This window comes from Dendrobates tinctorius, unplaced genomic scaffold (genome assembly GCF_039654945.1).
Source record: "Dendrobates tinctorius isolate UK_male_01 unplaced genomic scaffold, ASM3965494v1 ptg000046l, whole genome shotgun sequence".
Taxonomy (NCBI): domain Eukaryota; kingdom Metazoa; phylum Chordata; class Amphibia; order Anura; family Dendrobatidae; genus Dendrobates; species Dendrobates tinctorius.
The window spans coordinates 22,604,974-22,627,964 of record NW_027361714.1 but is presented as its reverse complement, the minus strand read 5'-3'; positions in this window follow the sequence as shown (position 1 = coordinate 22,627,964).

The window sequence follows — 22,991 nt, the reverse complement described above, 5'->3', positions numbered from 1 at the left end:
GTCCTTTTCCACTGCTGAGTGTAACTATTCAATCGGGAGTTGCTCGCCATAAAGATGGCTTTGGAGGAATGGCGGTATCTGCTCGAAGGGGCAGTTCACCCCTTCACTGACCACAAGAACTTAGCCTATCTTCAGTCTGCCCAAAGACTCAATTCCAGGCAAGCCAGATGGTCTGTATTTTTCTCGCTTCGACTTCAAGCTTCATTTTCGACCCGGGAATAGGAACACCAAGGCGGATGCACTCTCCAGGTCTTTGCAGTCACCTGAAATGGAGGAGGTCCCATCATATATCATTGAGCCTGCAAAAGTCATTACCGTGGCTCCCGTGAGCCTCTCCACCCTTCCGCCAGGCAGAACCTTCGTTCCACAGAGCAAAAGACTGGAGGTGCTACGCTGGGGGCACTCGTCCAAAATTGCAGGACACGTCGGGACCAAGAAGACCCTCTTGCTTCTCTCTCGCTACTATTGGTGGTCCTCTCTTCACCAGGACGTGACGGATTATGTAGCTTCCTCTACTACTTGTGCTCAGAACAAGGTGCCGAGGAGTCTGCCCTCCGGTCTTCTTCAACTGTTACCTGTTCCAGAGGCTCCTTGGCGGCAGATTGCCATGGATTTCGTGACAGACCTGCCTCGCTCTTCTGGGTGTACAACTATCCTTGTGGTAGTAGATTGCTTCTCCAAGATGGCCAATTTCATCCCATTGCCCAGTTTGCCTTCGGCTCCCAAGTTGGCCGAGATCTTCATCCATCAGATCTTCAAACTGCATGGACTCCCTCAATGGATTTTGTCTGATCGAAGAGTCCAGTTTACCTCTCGATTCTGGAGAGCTCTCTGTCGGCTCATGGGTACATCTCTGGACTTCTCCTCCGCCTACCACCCTCAGACCAACGGGCAAGTGCAATGAATCAATCAAGTTCTGAAGTCCTACCTGCGTCACTTTTCCAACGTCCACCAAGACAACTGGGTCTCACTTCTTTCTTGGGCAGAATTTGCCCATAATTATCATTCTAATGAGTCCACCTCCAAGTCACCGTTTTTTGTGGTCTCTGGCCAGAACCCTGGCGTCCCGCTGCCCATTTCCACTTCTTCGGGGGTTCCTTCAGCAGATGCTCTCGCCTCTGAGTTTTCGCAAATCTGGAAAGAGACCAGGGAGGCTCTCATGAACTCCAGTGCCTGGATAAAGAGACATGCAGACAAAAGGCGGAGGGACCTTCCACCATACCATCCTGGTGACAAAGTCTGGCTTTCAGCCAAACATATCCGTCTGAAAGTCCCTTCGTACAAGTTGAGCCCCCGGTACATAGGGCCTTTTGAAGTACTTGGACGCATCAACGACGCTGCATACAAATTGAGGTTGCCAGCTTCACTCCGAGTCCCTAACGCCTTCCATGTCTCGCTCCTTAAACCTGTCATTCTCAATCGGTTTCGCCCTGCTCTTATTTCTTCCCCTCAGCCAATTGGGGCTGATAACGTCTTTAAAGTTAAAGATATTCTGGCCATGAAAAGAGTTAGGGGAAAAACCTTCTTCCGTATCGATTGGAAGGGAATTGATCCCGAGGAGAGGTCCTGGGAGCCTCGGGAGAATGTAAATGCTCCACGTATTCTGAAAACGTTTTTTGCCAATCTCAGAAGGGGAGATGTAAGGAGGGGGGTACTGTAACGTCGGCGACCATGCCCGCTGCCGTCCCACCGGCACCGGGTCCTGTCGCTGCATCTCCTTACCCAGCCTGCCGCGCTCCTCTCCGCTCACGCACGCTTCCTCCTCCTCCTTCCTCTCGTGCAGCTGCAAGCCCGCACATGCGCCTTAAGTTGCAGGCGCGCACCCGTCAAACCCCTTAACCCCGCAGTGGGCGGCTGCCGGATCTCGGCTAGCCAATCACTTGTCAGCAGGGGATATATCAGGCGTCTCCCATAAGGGGAGGACGCCTGAGTATCGTGTGCCTTTCCTGCACTGATTTGGCCACCTATAGCTTGTCCATAGTGTCTTCCTCTGTCTCGTGATTTCCTCTGTCCCAGCCTTTCTTGTCTCTGCCACTGTGTGCTAGTTCCTGCCTCCCTGCCTGTCTTCCGTCCTGCCGGGTCCTTGTTCCGCCGCCTATGTCCCCTCTGGTCTCCATCTCTGTTCCGTCCTCCAGTGTCTGTCCCACTCCCTGTCCAGTTCTCCTGCCTGCTGTCTGTCGTCCTAGTTGTTTCCTGGTGCTAACCGCTCCGTGCCTCTCCCCGCGCTTACCACACGGAGTCCTGTATTTCGGTTCCTGTCTGGTACCCCGGTCCTGCCTGTAGCCACTCTAGTCCTTCGAGCCGCCCCTCTGGGTTCCAGCTGTTGCGGTGTCTGACCCCCCGCAGGCCTGCCCCTAACGGTCCCTGTGTAGGGCTTGGTTCCACCTGGCGCGCTCGCCCCGGGGCCCTTAGTTCCACAACCCAGAGGGTCCACTCTCGGACGCTGTCAAATCCCTGAAGCGTCACACATATGACCTCCCTATCCTGCCCCATCTGTCCCATAATCCTGCCCCATCTGTCTCTTTTGTATCCATCCTGCCCCTTGATCCTACACCATCTGTCTCCATCCTGCCCCATGATCCTGCACCATGTGTCTCTATCCTGCACCATGATCCTGCCACATCTGTCTCCATCCTGCCTCATCGGTCTCCATCTTGCACCATTTGTCTCCATCCTGCCCCATATTCCTGCCCCATCTTTCTCCATCCTGCACCATGTCTCCATCTTGCACCATGTCTCCATCCTGTACATGTCTCCATCCTGCCCCGTGTCTCCATTGTGACCCTTTGTCTCCCATCCTACCTCCGTGTTTCCCATCCTGCCCCTGTGTCTCCTATCCTGCCCATGTCTCCCATAATGCCCTGTGTCTCATTCTGCCCCATCTCCATTCTGCCTCATCTCCCATCCTGCCTCCGTGTCTCCATCCTGCCCCATGTCTTCATCATGCCCCCGTGTTTCCCATCCTGCCCTGTGTCTCCCATCTTGCCCCCATGTCTCCCATCCTGCCCCTGTGTCTCCAATCATGCCCCATCTCCATTCTGCCCCGTCTCCATTCTGCTCCTATGTCTCACATCCTGCCTCCATGTCTCCATCCTGCCCAGTGTCTCCATTCTGACCCGTGTCTCCCATCTTGCCCCGTGTCTCCCATCCTGCCCCGTGTCTCCCATCCTGCCCCCGTGTCTCCATTGTGCCCCCTGTCTCCATTCTTCCCCTTGTCTCCATTCTGCCCCGTGTCTCCCATGCTGCCCCCGTATCTCCCATCTTGGCCCCGTGTCTCCATTCTGCCCATGGTCAATGTGTCTCCATCCTGCCGGTGAAACATATTGCGGCTTGCCGCTTTCAATTAAAAAAAAAAAACCTTTCTCCTTACCTGGTGGCGCTCCTGCTGCAATGATCCCTCCAGGCGTTTAAAGCACGCACTCGCCGGCGAATGACAATGACATCATATGCCAGCGAAGTGCGCGCTGACGTCAGCTGCCAGCCTCCGATTGGCTGGCGGTTTTAACTATTGCCGTGTGGGCCTGGATGCAGGTTCAGTTACTGCACCAGCAGAATCCTGCCACTGGGGCCCAATGAGCAGAAGAAATGGGGCCCGATGCGTTGCCCCTCTGCTGATCGGACCCCGCATGCCCAGATCATGCTTCTTGAGACATAGAACCCACAAATTAGGATACTCTCATCGCTACAGAAATGACAAACGTGGCTGTTAAATGTGTTTGAGGCACACTAAACACTCGATTTGGGAGTGCAGAATTTGCTTGCTTTCTTTTGGAGGGGAGGAGTCATAGCTCTTTTTCAAAGCCTTTTGTACTACCAGTAACATGGCAGCCCCCTGTATTTCCATTGACATATGATGGACCTCAATGGGGATTTGCTTTTTTTGTGGATTGAGTTAAAGCTTTTGTCGGAAACATTTTACATAACATTTTGGTTAACGTTTATTCTGTGCTCTAGGCTGTGCACTTACATCAGGGTTTTCATTTCATTTAAATCTGTGAATGATGTGAATCAGATGAAACCCCAGAGGAATCTATTCACTATAATGAGGCAGCAGAGTTACTATGAACTCCGTCTGGCCTCTGTTGTGTCCTTCTTTTCAGAGGTGCACAAAACTGTGGCCAACTGTGCTTTTATGCATGCTTAAAAAGACAGACACCACCAAATCTTAGAACAGGATCCACAGTGTCTCCATCTACCTCATTATAGGAAATCATCCATCGGGGGTGCCGTCTAAATCACATATTTCAGAGATTTACACAGAAACCCCAGTGTAAGTGCTCAGCATAGAGCACAGGATAAAGGCGTGCCGAGTATTACTGTGATCTTTGGAAGGCAGAATAAACAAATCAACAGAAGGTCAAGAACTGGTTTTATTTCTTTTGATTAGATGACTTTATTCTTTGGGTCGGTGCGATTACAGTGATACCAGATTTATATAGTTTTTTTTATGTTTGGCTGTAATCACACACTAAAAGTTTTTCCATCACCATATTTTGAGAGTTATAATTTTCCTATATTTCAGCTGACCTGCGAGGGCTTGTTTACTTGCAGGACGAGCTGACGCTTTTATTGGTAAAATTTTCAATCACATAACATTTTTGATTGCTTTCTATTTTTATTTTTGGGAGGCAGAATGAACAAAATCAGAAATTGTTTTTTTATGCTGTTCACCATATGGTAAAGTGATCAGACAGCTTTATTATTCTGGTACGATTAAAATGATAACAAAAACTTGATTCCAGCTCACCCAGTTGCTCTATGCTCATCCACCTGGGATACCACATTTTTATAATTTTTTTTATGTCTTGCCTCTTTTTCACAATAAAAATTATTTTATAGAATAATTGTTTTTGCATTGCTTTGTTCTAAGAGCTATATTTTTTTATTTCTCTGATGATGGAGATATATGGCAGCTTGTTTTTTTATGGGACAAGATGACGTTTTTAGCTATATTATTTTTATTTACTTTCGACTTTTTAATCACATTTTATTCCACTTTTTGTTCCGCAGTATGATGAAAAAGCCTAATCTTTAGCCACATTTTTTAATTTATTTTTTTTACTGTGTTCTCTGAAGGGATTAACTACAGTAGTGTGACAGTTTTATAGGTGGGTCGTTTCGGACACGGCAATACCAAATATGTGCACTTTTTTTGTTTGTTTTTGTACCTATGTATTTTTGGTATAGTATTTTTTTTTCATTCTTTTGCACTTTATTTTGAGATTTTATTAAAAAAATATTGTGACAATTTTTTGTAACTTTTTTTCCACTTAGTTCCTCTATGGGAATTTACATTTTTTTTACTCTGATTGCTAGTATAATGCATTGCAATGTACCAGCATTGTCGTGCTTTATACCTGTCAGTGCTGCACTGACAAAAGCCTCTTAGACCATGCGCTGAGAATGGTCTAACAAGCAAGCCTTAGCTGGGTGACCCTACTATCATCATGATCACCTAGGGTTGCCATGGCAACAATCTAGCCCCCTCCCTCTCCCAGCTTTCTAAATGCTATGATTGATATCAATCGTGGCATTTAGGATGTCAATGTGAGGGTTGGTGTGGGCACTGCTCCTGGCAATGACAGCTGAGTCTTGGCTTTAACTTAAGCCCCTGTGCCCAGCATGATTGCCCTGACGTACCTATACATCAAAGGTCGGGTACCACTTCCAATTATAACATGGGTACCCGACCTTTGACAAGGTGCAGTTTGTTTGAAAAATCAAACAGAACTTTACTAACCCTGTATTTCTGCTTGTCTGCAGCGCTGCCCTCAGATCATCAGCGCTTAAAACAATCAGTAAGCTCAAGAGCTCTGCAAGAGTTGAAAGCATTATCCACTGCATCACTTATTGGCTATTGCGCTGTCAATGTGACATCAGCAGTGCAGACAATAACAAACACTGATGGCAGCAGTGTAGAATCAGCAATGGACTTAGGGAGAGTAAAGTGCTGTTTGTGCGTCACTGGTTTTTGTGACGTTATAGCGATATTGCTAGCGATATCGCTATGTCTGATACTTACCTCCGACCGCTCCGCCGCTGGTTATCGCAGATCGCGTGAGAACATCCTGAGCCGTTTCAGCTTCCTGCTAGGCTTCCTGCTGTGACGACGAGCTCGCGTGGACACGGGCGGGAGGACGTCAGGATCGCCTCGTCTGACAGGTAAGTAGCGACCCCTGATCCCTGCGATGTCGCTGGTGAGATCTGCCTGTGTGGCAGCTCACTAGCGACCACTTAGCGATGTACCAGCGATCCTGACTGCGTCATATCGCTGGTCGGGATCGCTGGTACATCGCTAAGTGTGACAGTACCTTAAGACCCTTCTTAAAAATGAAGGTAAAAATCTTGGGAGACTTGTAAACTGCATACACTAGAATTTTGAGCGAACACAATGTTGTTCTTGGAGAGCCCCTGATGGCACCTTAACAATGGAAACCCCTCAAAATTGACGCCATTTTGGCAGCTATAGACCCCTCAAAGAATGTATCTAGATGTGGGGTGAGCACCTTGAAGCCCCAGGTGCTTCACAGAAGTTTATAACATAGAGCCGTGAAAATAAAAAAAATCACATTTTTCCTTCGGAAATATATATTTAGCCCCAATTTTTTTTATTTTCACATGGGTAACAGGAGAAAATGAGCCATAAAACTTGTTGAGCAATTTCTCCTGAGTACCCATATGTTTTGGAAAGCAGACTTTGATGGAATGGTTATGTTGCGTTTGGAGAGGCCCTGATGTCCCTAAACAATGTAAACCCCCAACAAGTGACCCCATTTTAGAAACTACACTTCACAAGTATTTTATCCAGGGGTATAGTGAACATTTTAAACCCACAGGTACTACACAGATTTTGATAACATCAGGTCGTCATATTGAAAATTTTCTTTTTTTTCACGAAAATGTTGTTTAAGTCCCAAAACTGTAATTTTCACAATGGATAATAGGTGAAAACAGACCCCATATGTGGTCCAAAACTTCCATTTGGGCACATGGCAGAGCTAGGAAATTAAAGAGTGCTCTTTGTCTGGAAAAGATTGTGAATGCCATGTCGCAATTGGAGAGCCCTTGACATGCAAAAACAGCAGAAACTCACCGCAAGTGACCCCATTTTGGAAATCAGACACCTCAAGGAATTCATCTACTGGTGTTCTGAGCATTTTTAACCTACAGGTGACTCACGGATCTTTAAAATATTTAGATGTGAGAACAAAAATTTTTTCCACCAAATTTATAATTTACATGTGTAATTGAAGAAATCGGACCCCACAATTTGTTATGCAATTTCTCCCAAATGTGGCAGTACACCATTTATGGTTGTACATTACTGTTTGAGCACACGGAAGGGATCGGATGGGAAGGAGCGCTACTTGGATTTTAGAATGCAGATTTTGTTTGAATAGATTGGAGGCTCTATTAGCTGAGCCCCTGAGGTGCCAAATCAACAGAACACCCCTCTGACCTCATATTGGAAACATCACTGCCTAAGGAATCATCTATGGGTGTAGTGAGTATTTTGAAACCACAGGTGCCTCACAGAATTTTATACATTGAGATGTGGAAATTACATTTTCATGGTAAAAATGTAATCTTTGTATTTGCTGCAAATTCGTCAGGGACACAAGGGTTATTGCGTGAAACTGGACCCCATAATGTATTGCTCAATTTCTCTCAAACACGACGGTGATGCCTCATATGTCATCAGAAATTATTATTTGCCACACACCAGGGCTGAGAAGGAAGAAGCACAATTTGGCTTTTGGAGTGCAGATTTTGGTGGAATAGTTTACTGGCGACATTTGCAGAGCCTCTAGTGCCTGACCAGCAGAAAAACACCAAAAGTGACCACATTGTAGAAATTACACCTTTCAATTAATTTATCTATGGCTGCAGTGACTACTTTGTAACATCCATGCCAGGTTTTTTTTTTTGAGAATTGCAAATATGCCAGTTTAGTTTCAATTAGTGATACGCGAGTAGCATCGTTGCTCGGGTCTCCCCAAGCAAGCTCTGGTGATTTCCGAGTGCTCGGAGTTTTAGTTTTCCTCGTCTCAGCTGTATGATTTGTGACAAACAGGCAATCCCCACATGTATTCAAGCTGTCTAGCAGTTGCAAATCAAGTATCTGAGGCGATGAAAACTAAATCTCCGAGCACGCCAAAATACTCGGAGACCACCCGAGCATGCTCGGGGAGACTCAAGCAAAAATTATACTCGCTCATCACTAGTGCCCATTAGAGATGAGCGACATTGCCTTTTTTATGGTCGAGTCGGGTTTCATGAAACCCAACTTTCTCAAAAGTCGGGTCGAACAAAATCGGCCGACTATAGGGAAAAGTCGGAGGCCAACTGAAACACGAAACCCAATGCAAGTCAATGGGGAAGCAAAGTTGGCAGGGAGTGGAGGACAGTAAACACACCTACAGTGCCCATTTCAATGCCAAAAACATCAATTCTTATTACTGAAGCTTGTCAACCTTAATTTACTTCATAATAATAGTTACACATTGAAAACTAGGGCTTATTTGGCTAAAGTTGTGGGGGGTAGGGCGGGCTCCAGGTTTTCGTGTGCCCTGGGCCAAAGAGTGCCAGTGCGCCCCGTTAACACATACCACAACTCATGATGCTCCGATACGGCACAGAAATATAGGTATAGTACAATGACAAATACTTCACTGCTTACATGACATGACTGATCTATTTTACATTGTACAATAGCTCAAAAAAAGGACAGTATATTACTCCATAGAGTATTATGGCCACCACATTGTGCACCATACAGAATAATGAGCCCCATATATTTCTCCATACAGAATAATTGTCCACATATAATGTTCCATACAGTATTTGATGAGCTCCACATAATGCTACAGTATATGATGGTCCCCATGGACAATGCTCCAGTGTTTTATGAGCCCAAATTATCCTCCACATATAATGGGCTCCATTTCTAATGCTCCAGTGTATAATGGGCCCTGTAAATGCTGCTCCAGTGTCTGATGTCCCCAATCTGGAATGCTCCAGTATATGATGGGTCTCATGGATGATGCTCCAGTGTCTTATGGGCCCTAATAATGCACCATATATAATGGACCCCATTTCTAATGCTTCAGTGTTTCATGTGCCCCATGAAAGATCCTGCTCCAGTGTCTGATCTGCCCCATTTAGAATGCTCCAGTATATGATGGGCCTCATGGATGATGCTCCAGTGTCAGATGTCCCCCATTTTGAATGCTCCAGTATATGATGGGCCCCATTTTTAATTAACCCAGGCATTGTATGTGAAAAGAGATCCATGGAGTAATCTGAAGTGTGTGCTGCCGCATCCTTCACTTTTGGTGTGGGTGAAGGACACAAGAAAAGTGGTTGCTCCTGACCAGAAGCCCGCACTTACGACTCAGAGGTTGCATTTTTTTAAACTTCAGAAGAGGAGGCGATAGAGCTGGAGGCTGTTTCAGCAATGTAGGCCAAAAACAGTTCCTGATGCTCCTGCTTTAAAAGCAGTCTACCTACTCCCAGAAAACGGAGCCTTACAGGCCTTCCAGAGCTGCACCATGACGCAGGCTCAACACCTCCTGCCTTAGATGCTACTGTGTTTTTGGCACTACCAGCAGATGCACCACCACCACCATCAGTACCAGGTGGCCCCCCATGCCCACGTCTGCGTCCTTTTCCACCATACTTCCTCATGTTTTAGAAAATTGACCCAAAATACCAGCAGATATATGATACTGTATCAGAAGCGTACAGCTCTATACAGTCTAGGGATAACAGTAAATCTCCGTATATATTTCATGAGTCATAAACAGACGCTCACAGGCTCAGTATGGATTACCCAATAAAATAAAAAGGTGAAAAAGGGTACAATATCACCAGATACAAGGTATATATAGTATAGTGTAAACATTCTGAATCTCCGTATATACTTCAGGAGGCAGACACAAACGCTCTCAGGCCCAGTATGGATTACACAAGAATATGAAAAGCTGTAAATGGGTAATGTAACACAAGCGTACATCTGTATACAGTGTTGGCCAAATTTGAAATCTCTGTATATATTTCCGGAGTCATCCTCAGACGCTCACTCAGTCTGGGTTTGACCATAATAAAAAATGTTGTAAAAAAGGTACTGGATAACAAGATAGCATGTATATATATTGTAGGGCACAATTGAAATCTCCGTATACATAGTCCCGTAGTCAATCGCAGACACTTACTCTGTATGGATTTGACCGTAATACTAAATGTCGAACAAAGGAACTGTATAACAAGATAGAAGCTGTATCGAGTATAGGGTAAAAATTGGTATCTCTGATTCACCGTATATATAGAAGGCGTAAACCACACACGCTCACTCACAATGGATGATACCGTAATACAAAATTTTGAACAAAGTTACTGTATCAGCACATACCAGGTGTATCCAGTCTAGGGGTAATTTTAAATTTCCGTCTATACTTCCTGAGTCAGACACAGACACTCACAGGCTCAGTATGTATTACACCAGAATTTAACAAGTAGAAAAAGGCAAAGGTAGTTGAAGCGTACAACAGTATACAGTGTTGTGGTACTTTTAAATCTTAGTAAATGTTTCAATCTCAGTAAGCCAATCCAGACTCTCCGCTACTGGAAACTACATGGATACAAGTACAGACAGAAAGTCGAGTGTTAACAGAAATTTGGGAATTACTCATCGCGGGAAAACCTCCCGATACATGTTGCAGAGGCGATGCAGACCCTCAACTACAGTGTCTGTGGCGACAGCGAAAACGGTTCTTTGAGAAGAAAGGATTGCTTTATCGCAGTAGCGTGGATAACATCACCGTTACCCATCTCCATCAAACTGTGATCACAGGGAGAGATATAGACATGGTCCTCACCGCCTATCATGATTTGTCTGGTCATTTTGGAGTGCAAAAGACAGAAGCCACAGACTGTAGGCGATTCTATTGGATTGGCATGAGAGGAGACATTGAAAAATGGTGGCAGGAATGTCACACGTCTGTAACTATCACAACTGTGAAAGGTGATCATAAAGCACCACTGCATCCGTTTGTAAGTTGACGTCCATTACAGATGGTAGCTATTGATCATCTGAAGGTAGAGGCTAGCAGGAAAGGCCATAGCTACATCTTACCCATCATCGATCAATAAACCAAATTTCTAGTGGCTGTCCCTGTGAAGGATTTAACTGCCCAGACTACACAGTGGTGGAGCAGGGAGAGGTAAGTATTGCAACTTGTAAGTGCTGTGGCCATGACCAAGCAGGGGGGGCACACTCGTGGTCGACGGTACTGGCACAGGGCCCCTCATAGTACGCTGGTGTGTCTGACGGCGAGTGAGCCCCCCACCATCAGAGATACTGTATTGTACTATGAGGGGCCCTGTGCCAGTGCCGTCGGCCATCTGTGGGCCCATCCACCCATTCAGAGCAACAGCACTTGCCCGGGTGCGCCAGGTGTTGACCCGAGTCATTGGGGGGGTGGGCAGCCCACTTAGGGAGATTTAAAAAATGGCATATGTTGATGTGTTGGCTGGACATTCAGCTACTGCAAAGGGCGGAATTGGGCAAGTCCAAGGAAGAGGAGGACAAAAGCGAGGCAGTTTTCTGGCAACCTATGTGTCATCAGGGGAAGGTGGGAAAAAATCCTTTGAAACCCATGCATGGTTCATTTTAATGAAGGTTAGATCATAAACATTTTGGGTAGACAGACGGGTCCTTTTTTCTGTCAGGATTGATCCAGCAGCACTGAAGACTCTTTCAGGTAACACACTAGCAGCAGGGCAAGCGAGCTCCTGTAAGGCATATTGTGCCAATTCAGGCCAGGCGTCCAGTTTAGAGGCCCAATAATCAAAGGGGAATGACCTGTGAGGGAGAACATTGATATGGGAGAAGTAGTTTGCAACCATAGTTGACAACTGCTGTCTCCTGTCACTTTTAATCGATGCAATATTAGCAGTTGTGTGAGCGGTACTTGAGAAATCATTCCACAACATGGTCATTAAACCCCTGTCTCCAACACCACTTCGGCTGTGTGCAACACGAACACCTCTTCCATTGTGCCCACTACGGCTCATGGGAGAACCAGCACTGCTTCTGTGTGCTGGGAAAGCCTCAAACAAACAGTTTACCAGAGTTGCTTATTTGTTAGCCAATATTATCTCTAGGTTCTCCTGTGGCATGATGTTTTGTAATTTGCCTTTGTAGCGTGGATCGAGGATGCTGGCCAGCCAGTAGTCGTCATCCCTCATCATTTTGGAAATGCGGGGGTCCCTTTTTAGGATCCGCAAGGCATAATCGCACATGTGGGCCAATGTTCTCTAGGTTTCAATGATGCACTGCCATTGGTGGGTGGATGTGCACTTTCTGGCAAATCCACATCCCTACAGTCACGCACAAACACTGTACCTGACCTTGGAACACCAACATTTTCTCTTGCCCCCTGAGAAGCATCCTCTTGCCCAAAATAATCATCCCCCTCATCCTCCTCCTCCTCCTCGTCTTCCTCCACCTCGTCCAGGACAGTTCCCTCACCAGACAATGGCTGACTGTCATCAAGGCTTCCCTCCTCCGCTGCAAATGCCTGATCCTTAATGTGCATCAAACTTTGCATGAGCAGACGCATAAGTGGGATGCTCATGCTTATGATGGCATTGTCTGTGCTTACCAGCCGTGTGCATTCCTCAAAACACTGAAGGACTTTACAGAGGTCTTTCAGCTTTGACCACTGCACACCCGACAATTCCATGTCTTCCCTCAAACTGCCTGCCCGTGTATCCTCCCACAAATGCATTACAGCCTGCCTCTGTTCGCACAGTCTCTCAACCATGTGCAGGGTGGAGTTCCACCTTGTTGCAATGTCTATGATTAGGCGATGCTTGGGGAGGTAGAGCAATCGCTGCAGCTTCTGCATATGAGTGGAGTGGACGTTTGAGCGACGGATGTGCAAGCACAGTCTTCACACCTTATGGAGCAGGGATGTTAACTCAGGATAATTATTAAGGAAGCACTGCACCACCAGGTTCAAAGTGTGAGCCAGGCAAGGTATGTGTGTGAGTTTTGCACGGGCTATGGCTGCCACAAAATTACGGCCGTTATCACTGACTACCTTGCCTGGCTCAAGATGTAGACTGCCCAGCCATGACTCAGTTTGTCGCTGCAAGTAGTTGGCCAGTACCTCCGCGGTGTGTCTGTTGTCGCCCAAAGACATCATCTTTAACACAGCCTGCTGACGCTTACCACTAGCTGTTCGATAGTGGGACACCTCGTGTGCAACACTGCTGCGGATGGAGTGCTCGTGCGACTGCGCTTTGTGGATGAGCTTTTGCTGATAGAGGAGGAGGAGGATCGAAAGCCTACAGCCAACTGTTTCCTATACCGTGGGCTAGGCAGCACTGTTCCACCGCCGCTGTACCCAGTGGAGCCTGCATCCACCTCATTAACCCAGTGAGCAGTGATGGACACGTAACGGCCCTGGCCTTGCCTACTGGTCCATGCATCTGTTGTGAGGTACACCTTTCCACTCACTGACTGTTTTGGTGCATGAACAATGCGGTCTTTCACATGCCGGTGGAGGGCAGGGATGGCTTTTCGAGAAAAGAAGTGCCAACTGGGTAGGTCATAGCGTGGGACAAAAATCCAAAATGGGAAGCTCCAGACAAAATAAAATTATTAGAAAATTTTATTAGATACAATGTTAAAGTTAAATCACAAAATCATTCAGAACATGGCAGTGTGCTCCATGCAATCAAAGAAGGTTACATAACCAAAGTGTACAATATATGCACATAAAAAGAACACTAAAAAGATGCAAAGTATGTTTCCAACCCCATATTCACATTTATGAAAAATCCAAGTGGATATAAGTGCAATGGCCTGGGATTTATACTGTATATGCCAATTCATACCCATGAAACTATAATTGTCAGGAACACCGCACTACACTCGCTCACTGAGCCAGTGCGCGTGTCCTGAGTACAGAAACAGTGCTAAAAGATACCTGTAGAGCAGGGCAGCAGAGGTGACAATGCGTGCTTCAAACTATCGGTGTCAGGATCCTGTCAGCGCCGGAAAGTAAAGATGCACAGGACCTGTGGACGCTGAAGTTAGCAAGCTGGCACAGGACCTATGGTCATGTGACTGCAAGGGGGAGGGGCTTAGCATCCTGCCTTCAGATATGACAGGACACCATACAACAACTCAGAGTCAGGCAAAACGTAGGTCACACACAGTACGGGCAAACGAGGCACATGAGGGACAAACAGACGGGTGGTCAGACAAAGTCAAAGGTCATACACCAGAGGGCGACGTGTTACCAAGGGGACGAGCAGAGAGAAGTCAGGTCACAAGCAGAGAGTCATACACGAGAGGTAGCGCAGTACAAGAGGGACAGGCAGAACTCGTAACAGGGACAGAACCGGATCAAAACCAAACAAGCAAGCAAGACATCAGGCACAAGGCACACGTATGCACAAGGTCAACTAACTCAGCCGAGGGCAGGAGTATAACTGACACCGGACCTAGGTCCAGTGAGCATTAAATAGCCGCCCTCTGCCAGAGAGAGGCAGAACAATTAACCCCCAGTCTGATCAGGATGGGCCAAAGCGAAACTCCGTCCTGGATCATGACAATAATATAGTATATAAAGTGCATAATGCTGAATAAAATTGAATTCATGGACTGAAAATATCATACTCAAAAGTGCATAGTGCTATGAGGATCCATAAGTAAAGGAGTTATATGACAAAATATCCAATTAAATCAAATAATAATGCTAATGAAGTGCATAATGTGGGGATAAGGTGCATATAGTGAGGATGCCAGGATATCAACTAGCCAAAAGCATAAATAAGGAATCCAATGTATACCTGTCAATTGGTGGCATGGAGATAAAAAAAGGACCCCGACGCGCGTTTCGCTGAATCGCTTCTTCCAAAGGGGGGCGTCAGTATATGCAGCGATAGTGTCAGCTATTTATAGCCACACTGCGCCTGTAGCGGCGCTGGCAGAGTCAATCAAGAGACCGGAAGCGGCGGGTCCGGCGTCCCACGTCATCCGTCCCCGCCCACCTCTGACGCGCCAGAGGAAGGGAGGGAGAGACAGCGCGAGAGGATACATTACCACGGCAACCGGACGCTGTGAGCCCACACCAGTGCACAGCGCAGGAAATGAATTGCACGCCATGATGGATAGGGGCAGGGAGGTGTAATGAGAACCGGACTTAACAAAAATATGTGAACACTGCCAAAGCCTATATGAAAGTGAAAAGTGTACATTGTGTACTAATATAGTAGTGGATACATACATGTAAAGACTAAATATATATATACATGTATATAATAACAGACCATGCTAATCAGCAAAATATATCATACATGTGACATGGTATATAACATGTCAGTGTATATCAGTACAAGTACAAAGATATATGTGATGACAAAACAACACAATATAATAAAATGTGTCAGTGCATATACTACAAATAATGCATACATATGCGTGTAAATACGTATATAATAATATATACTACAAATATAAAAAATAATGCATACATATGCATGTAAATACATATATAAGAAAACTTCATAATACGCTGATCAACATGTAATTCATATATAAAACCATGTGATGAATGTGTCCAAAATGAAAACTATAGTAGACAAAATTGAATGATGAAAATTCATCTCAGCTTGACATGACGATCCTTGAACCAAAAGAAGGCTGTCAGTCCGATTAGAAGAAATAATGATAGCAATACCATCAAGGCTAAAAGATACTGAAAAAGTAAATAAAAGTTCAAATCAATTGTAAAATAGAATAAAACACTATCAGCGTATATACATTTTAGAGAAAGAGAGCAAAACTAATCACTTAGTTTAGGCCATAGGGTTGTACAGAGCCAATTTTGGAGATCCAACGTGTCTCCATTTGGGCCAATTTTGTTCTCATATCACCACCACGTGAATCAGTCAAAATACGATCAATCCCAATCACCCGAAGCAGATTGGAATTGCAGTTATGTACCTTTCTGAAGTGGCGGGGTATTGGTTTCCACAGAGTCAGATCATTAACTTCTTGGGCATGTATAATGTCACGTACATGTTCCCGCGTACGCACCTTAAGTGGGCGGGTGGTCATACCCACATAGACCAAGGGACATAAACAGGTCACGTAGTAGACAACATGATCCGTGCAGCACGTAATGTTATGGGTGAGCTCCATAGAGTAATCTGAAGTGTGGGCTGCCGCATCCTTAACTTTTGATGGGGGTGAAGGACACAAGGAAAGGTGTTTTTCCTGACCAGAACCCTGCACTGACGACTCCGTGCTTGCAGGTTTCGAACGTTCAGAAGAGGAAGCAATAGAGCTGGTGGCTGTTTCGGCAATGTACGCCAAAACCTGTTCCTGATGCTCCGGCTTTAAAAGCGGTTTTCCTACTCAGAATGTCTGGTAGGGTGAGCTGGACTGGAGATTTGCATATGGGGGAAGGAAGTAGCGGTGGACCGGACGGAGTGAGAGGGGGTTGGTGATGGTATTGGTGGTGATGGCCTAGATTCAGTGTTGTGTTTCAAAACCATTGTGATTCCCTGAGTGCTTTGGCCTTGCGACGACACCTCCACATTTAGTGCTGGTGGTGTGCTTAACGGTGGCGATGGTCTTACAGTGGGGGAAGCGATGGAGCGTTGCTGGCTACCTTCAGTCGGAGCAGGTGCACCTGTGCTACCTGAGGTTTGCAGTCCGTCCACGCTTGCAAGTGCATGTTGATTAAATGTCTAAGCATGCAACTGGTATTCAAATTTCTGAGTTGTTTACCTCAGCTAAAGGTCCTTCCGCACTTCTTACAGGTAACCTTTGCCTCATCAGTAGGATTTTGGACAAAGAAGTGCCACACTGCACTCTTCCTGCTATGGTATACATTTTCTGGCCTTGCACGCTGTGCTAAGTTGACCGTCTGGCCAAGCTGTCCTGCAACTCTTTTAGTTTTTGTTCCACGTTTTTGGACAGCTACAGGCCTGGCAGATAACCGCTGCTGCGATGTCAATGCCTGCTGTGGATCCTTCTCCTTATCTGAACTAGTGCCAGCGCCACCCTCCTCCCCCAATGGATGCCAAACCGGGTCAAGAACTGGGTCATCCATCACCTCCTCTTCAAAGTCATCTCCACCCTCCTCTTTACCTTCCTCTGTGTCACCATGTAAGGTGGTATAGTATGCGGGAAGGGGCACCTGAGTTTCATCAGGGTCAGATTCTGGCTCAATAGACTGCGAGGGCAATGTAGTGCTCTCGGTCGATGTACCAGCAGAATCATCTAGCAGTGGCTGTGCATCAGTGCACTCCATGTCAGATTCATCTTGGACTGGGGAACTCTGGATTTGACTGGATAGCCCAGGCATGGTATGTGAAAAGAGCTCCATAGAGTAATCTGAAGTGTGGGCTGCCGCATCCTTAACTTTTGATGGGGGTGAAGGACACAAGGAAAGGTGTTTTTCCTGACCAGAACCCTGCACTGACGACTCCGTGCTTGCAGGTTTCGAACGTTCAGAAGAGGAAGCAATAGAGCTGGTGGCTGTTTCGGCAATGTACGCCAAAACCTGTTCCTGATGCTCCGGCTTTAAAAGCGGTTTTCCTACTCAGAGTGTCTGGTAGGGTGAGCTGGACTGGAGATTTGCATATGGGGGAAGTAGCGGTGGACCGGACGGAGTGAGAGGGGGTTGGTGATGGTATTGGTGGTGATGGCCTAGATTCAGTGTTGTGTTTCAAAACCATTGTGATTCCCTGAGTGCTTTGGCCTTGCGACGACACCTCCACATTTAGTGCTGGTGGTGTGCTTAACGGTGGCGATGGTCTTACAGTGGGGGAAGCGATGGAGCGTTGCTGGCTACCTTCAGTCGGAGCAGGTGCACCTGTGCTACCTGAGGTTTTGCAGTCCATCCACGCTTGCAAGTGCATGTTGATTAAATGTCTAAGCATGCAACTGGTATTCAAATTTCTGAGTTGTTTACCTCAGCTAAAGGTCCTTCCGCACTTCTTACAGGTAACCTTTGCCTCATCAGTAGGATTTTGGACAAAGAAGTGCCACACTGCACTCTTCCTGCTATGGTATACATTTTCTGGCCTTGCACGCTGTGCTAAGTTGACCGTCTGGCCAAGCTGTCCTGCAACTTTTAGTTTTTGTTCCACATTTTTGGACAGCTACGGGCCTGACAGATAACCGCTGCTGCGATGTCAATGCCTGCTGTCGATCCTTATCTGAACTAGTGCCAGCGCCACCCTCCTCCACCAGTGGATGCCAAACCGGGTCAAGAACTGGGTCATCCATCACCTCCTCTTCAAAGTCATCTCCACCTTCCTCTTTACCTTCCTCTGTGTCACCATGTAAGGTGGTATAGTATGCGGGAAGGGGCACCTGAGTTTCATCAGGGTCAGATTCTGGCTCAATAGACTGCGAGGGCAATGTAGTGCTCTCGGTCGATGTACCAGCAGAATCATCTAGCAGTGGCTGTGCATCAGTGCACTCCATGTCAGATTCATCTTGGACTGGGGAATTCTGGATTTGACTGGATAGCCCAGGCATGGTATGTGAAAAGAGCTCCATAGAGTAATCTGAAGTGTGGGCTGCCGCATCCTTAACTTTTGATGGGGGTGAAGGACACAAGGAAAGGTGTTTTTCCTGACCAGAACCCTGCACTGACGACTCCGTGCTTGCAGGTTTCGAACGTTCAGAAGAGGAAGCAATAGAGCTGGTGGCTGTTTCGGCAATGTACGCCAAAACCTGTTCCTGATGCTCCGGCTTTAAAAGCGGTTTTCCTACTCCAAGAAAAGGTAACCTTACAGGCCTTCTTGGGCTAGACGATGACGCTGGCTCAACACCTCCTGCCTTAGCTGCTATTGTGCTTTTGCCAGAACCAGCCGATGCACCACCACCATCAGTACCAGCTGCGCCCCCCTGCCCACGTCCGTGGACTCTTCCACCATACTTCATGTTTGGGAAAATGTACCAAAAATACCAGCAGAGAGATGGTACTGTATGAGGTGCGTCCAGCTGTGTAAGGTGTATTAAAAAAATTAAATCTACGTATATATTTTGTTAGTCACAGACGCTCTCACAGTATGTATTGGACCGTAAATCAACAAGCAGATATATGGAACTGTATCAGAAGTGTACAACTGTATACATTTTCTGTGTAACTAACAATCTCCGTATATGTATTTACGGAGTGTCACACACACACACGCTGACTCTGTATAGATGTGACTGTAATGTGAACAGCAGATATACAATACTGTTTGAGAATAGGACAGCTCTATATGGTGTCTGTATGGAAAATTGTCAATCTCCGTCTATTTGTATAGGGACTGACACACGCTGTCTCTGTCTAGTTTTGACCGTGATCAAACAGCAGATATACGAAACTGTTTGAAAAGCGGACAGCACTCTAAGGTGTAGGTCTGGAAAAACGGAAAAACTCCTCGGCTTTTTCTTCCAGAGTCACAACCAGATAGCTTCTATTTGTCCGTGATACCAGCCGGTACACGGTAGTGTGTGAGGAGCGTACACCGCTATATGGTGTCTGTATGGAAAATTGTCAATCTCCGTCTATTTTTATAGGGACTGACACACGCTGCCTCTGTCTAGTTTTGACTGTAATCAAACAGCAGATATACGAAACTGTTTGAAAAGCGGACAGCACTCTAAGGTGTAGGTCTGGAAAAATGGAAAAACTCCTAGGCTTTTTCTTCCAGAGTCACACCCAGATAGCTTCTATTTGTCCGAGATACCAGCCGGTACACGGTAGTGTGTGAGGAGCGTACACCGCTATACGTGTGTGAAAAAATGAACGCTCAGGAACTCACCAGGACAAAATAATAAAAGTTGGAGTGCTTTGAAAAAAGCAGTTTGAACAGCAGTGTGCACACAGCAATGCAGCTAGCCTTAAAAGGCAGCCTAATCACCACCAGCGCTGCTGCACACAACAAAAATACTCCCCTTTCACTGCACACTAACTGTACAGTGAAAAGCGCTATCAGCAGCAGGTTTTGTTTTCTTCTTCCCTGCCTAACGCTCTCCCTGTTCGGAATCAGCAGCAGCACCTCTCCCTATTCTAAGATTGGCAGAAGTAAGATGGCGGTTGGCGGTCACAGCCTTTTATACCTACTGTGACGCCACACAAAGCCAGCCAATCACTTCAATGCCCTTCTCTAAGATGGTGGTGGCCGCTGCCCATGTCATCGCATTGCCCACAGTGTGCGTGCACCTTCACTAGCTGAGAAAAGGCGCTGGAAGCTTTATTTGAAACGCGACTTTGACGCTCTGATCGGCCGACCTCATGGCCGACCTCACGCCATGGTCGGGTTTCGATCGGTGAAACCCGACGTTATCTAAAGTCGGCTATTTTTGAATTTGACCGACCTGTTTCGCTCAACTCTAGAGTCCATACATTGCATAAAGTGTAGCGCCTCCATATAGTGTAGTGTACATTGTGCCCAGCTTATGTTTCTGGTGACACATGCCCAGTAAATTGTTAAGTGCTCTCTCCCCACTACAATAATGCCAAATATGTTGTCGCTTACTGTGGTTTAGGCACAGTGGGGCTCTGAAGGAGAAGGGCATTTGGATATGGGAGTGCAGAATTCACTGGATTTTATTTGACGAGGCGGGAGCCGCGTCGAGTTTCCAGAATCTTTGTTCTACAGATAATGTGGGAACCCCTTACCCTTCCAGTGATATATGATGGATATTAGTGGTGGCTGGTTTTGTGTGGGATAAATTTGGGTTTTTATTGGTAACATTTTGGGGTATATAATATTTTTGGATCACATTCTTGTGTTCTACGCTGAGCACTTACGTCGGGGTTTCCGTGTAAATCACACAAAAATGTGATTCAGATGAAACCCACATACGGAACACTCACCATAATGAGGCAGATGGAGACACTTTGAAGTTTACTTGGCGTCTGTTCCGGAGGTATCCATCTTTTTAGGCAGATTTGTGGTCGCCTACACTTACGTGCTAAAAAGACACCTAAAATGATGGGACACCACCGGTACACAGACCAGTTCAAAGTCTTCCTCATAAGTGACTGGTTCAGGGGTTTTGTCTGCATCACGGCTTTGGAGAAATTACACAGAATCCACAAAGTAAGCACTCAGCAGAGAGCAAGCCTAATTCCAGTTTTTGGGAGGCAGAATGAACAAATAGACAGCAGTACTTAATAGCAGCTCTTATTTTGATATGGTTCACCGTGCGGTATAAGTGATAACGTGGATTTTTTTTCAGGTTACATATTTTTTGCTACCATTTTGGAGTACATAATATTTTTTAATCGCTTTTTATTCTGATTTTTCAGACACAAAATGAGCAAAAACCAGCAATTAAGTTATTGTTTTTATTTATTTTTTTGCGCATTCACCATGCAGTGAAAGTGAGAAGACCCATTTGTACATCGTGTCGGTACCATTATAGCTACCAGATTTGTATTTTTTTATGCTTTGCACCTTTTACACATTAAAAACAATATTTTACAAAAATGAATTTGTTTTTGCATTGTCATATTCTGAGAGCTCCAACTTTTTTATTTTTTGTTGAATGAGCCATATTAGGGCTTATATTTTTCAGGCTGGACTGGTGTTTTCATTTTCACCACTTTTTATTCACTTTTTTGAGAGTCAGTATGATGAAAAATTGACATTTGCGACATGGCTTTATAATTTTTTTTACAGCATTCACCATACTGAATAAACAACGTGCCAGTTTTATAGAGCAGGTCGTTATAGACTCAGCGATACCAATTATATGTACTTTTTTTGTTTTATCACAAATGCTACATTTTGAGTGGTGAAATGGCTTTTCATGATTTGTGTGCGCTTTTTTGTGTTTTTTACATATTTTATTTTACTTTTTTACTTTTTTTACTTAGTTTCACTGTGGGACATGTATACTTTTTATTTTAATTACTAATCTCATGCACTGCTACTCATGTACTGCAGTGAATGGGACTGTCAGTGTTTCACTGACACAGCCTGTCAGACCCAGCTTATAGCTGGATCTCAATGTGGGGGTCTGTTGGTTACTAAGTTTAAACTACATGTACAGCTGACACCCGCAGGAATTATGGTTGCCGGGCAGTGCTATACTCTTATTCCCAATTGCCGTTTTAAAACGGTGACGAGGGAATAATGCCCCTTACAACCGCCATTTTAATGCATATTGGCGGTCATTAATGGGTTAAAACTGATACTGACGCACCAAGCTGGCATAAAGGAATATGGGATTTGCATTGGTAAAAAGAGAGGTTCAGTTTCCCTGTGTTAATGGCTAGCTTTATCATGTCTGAGAAATTTTGAATGTAGCCGCTCAAAGTTTATACTATTAAAAGGGAACACCGCTCTCTGCTGGCATAGAAATGGAACTGAATTAAAAATCTAGCATTCAATATTCCAACAAATTTACTTTTGGTTTAATATAGGCACTAGCCATAAGTCACAAGGATCTAAACATGGTCCTATCATTGCTCTTGTCTTCTGTATTCTATTATATAATTATATCCACTATGATATGCAATTGTGGAGCATAGTTTATTGGAATCTTGTGTTAGACCATTTCTCTGGAATTCCATTTAGCTATATTTTAAAGGGGTTGTCCGTCCTTAGAGAGTATATCTAGGACTTTATAAAAAAAAAAGTAGCTAAGAACTAACAGGTAGGTAATTGCAACTTGCATGCCTTACCTGCCTGTTGTGCACTGCACCGTTCTTCCCCAGCGCAGAGCGGTCACATACCGCTCTTGCCGGAGATTCAGCTGCATCTGCTAATGTGACATGGCAGGACTTCCTACATCATACTAACAGCTACTCCCCCGGTTAGGCAGCGGGGATCCGGCTGTCAATCAGAATTATGTCAGAAGTCCTGCCCCGTCGACACAGCAGAGCAGAAAAGAAACCTTTGCTCTTTAGACGTGACGTCAGCAGAGGCTTCTGTATCCCTGGCAGGAATGT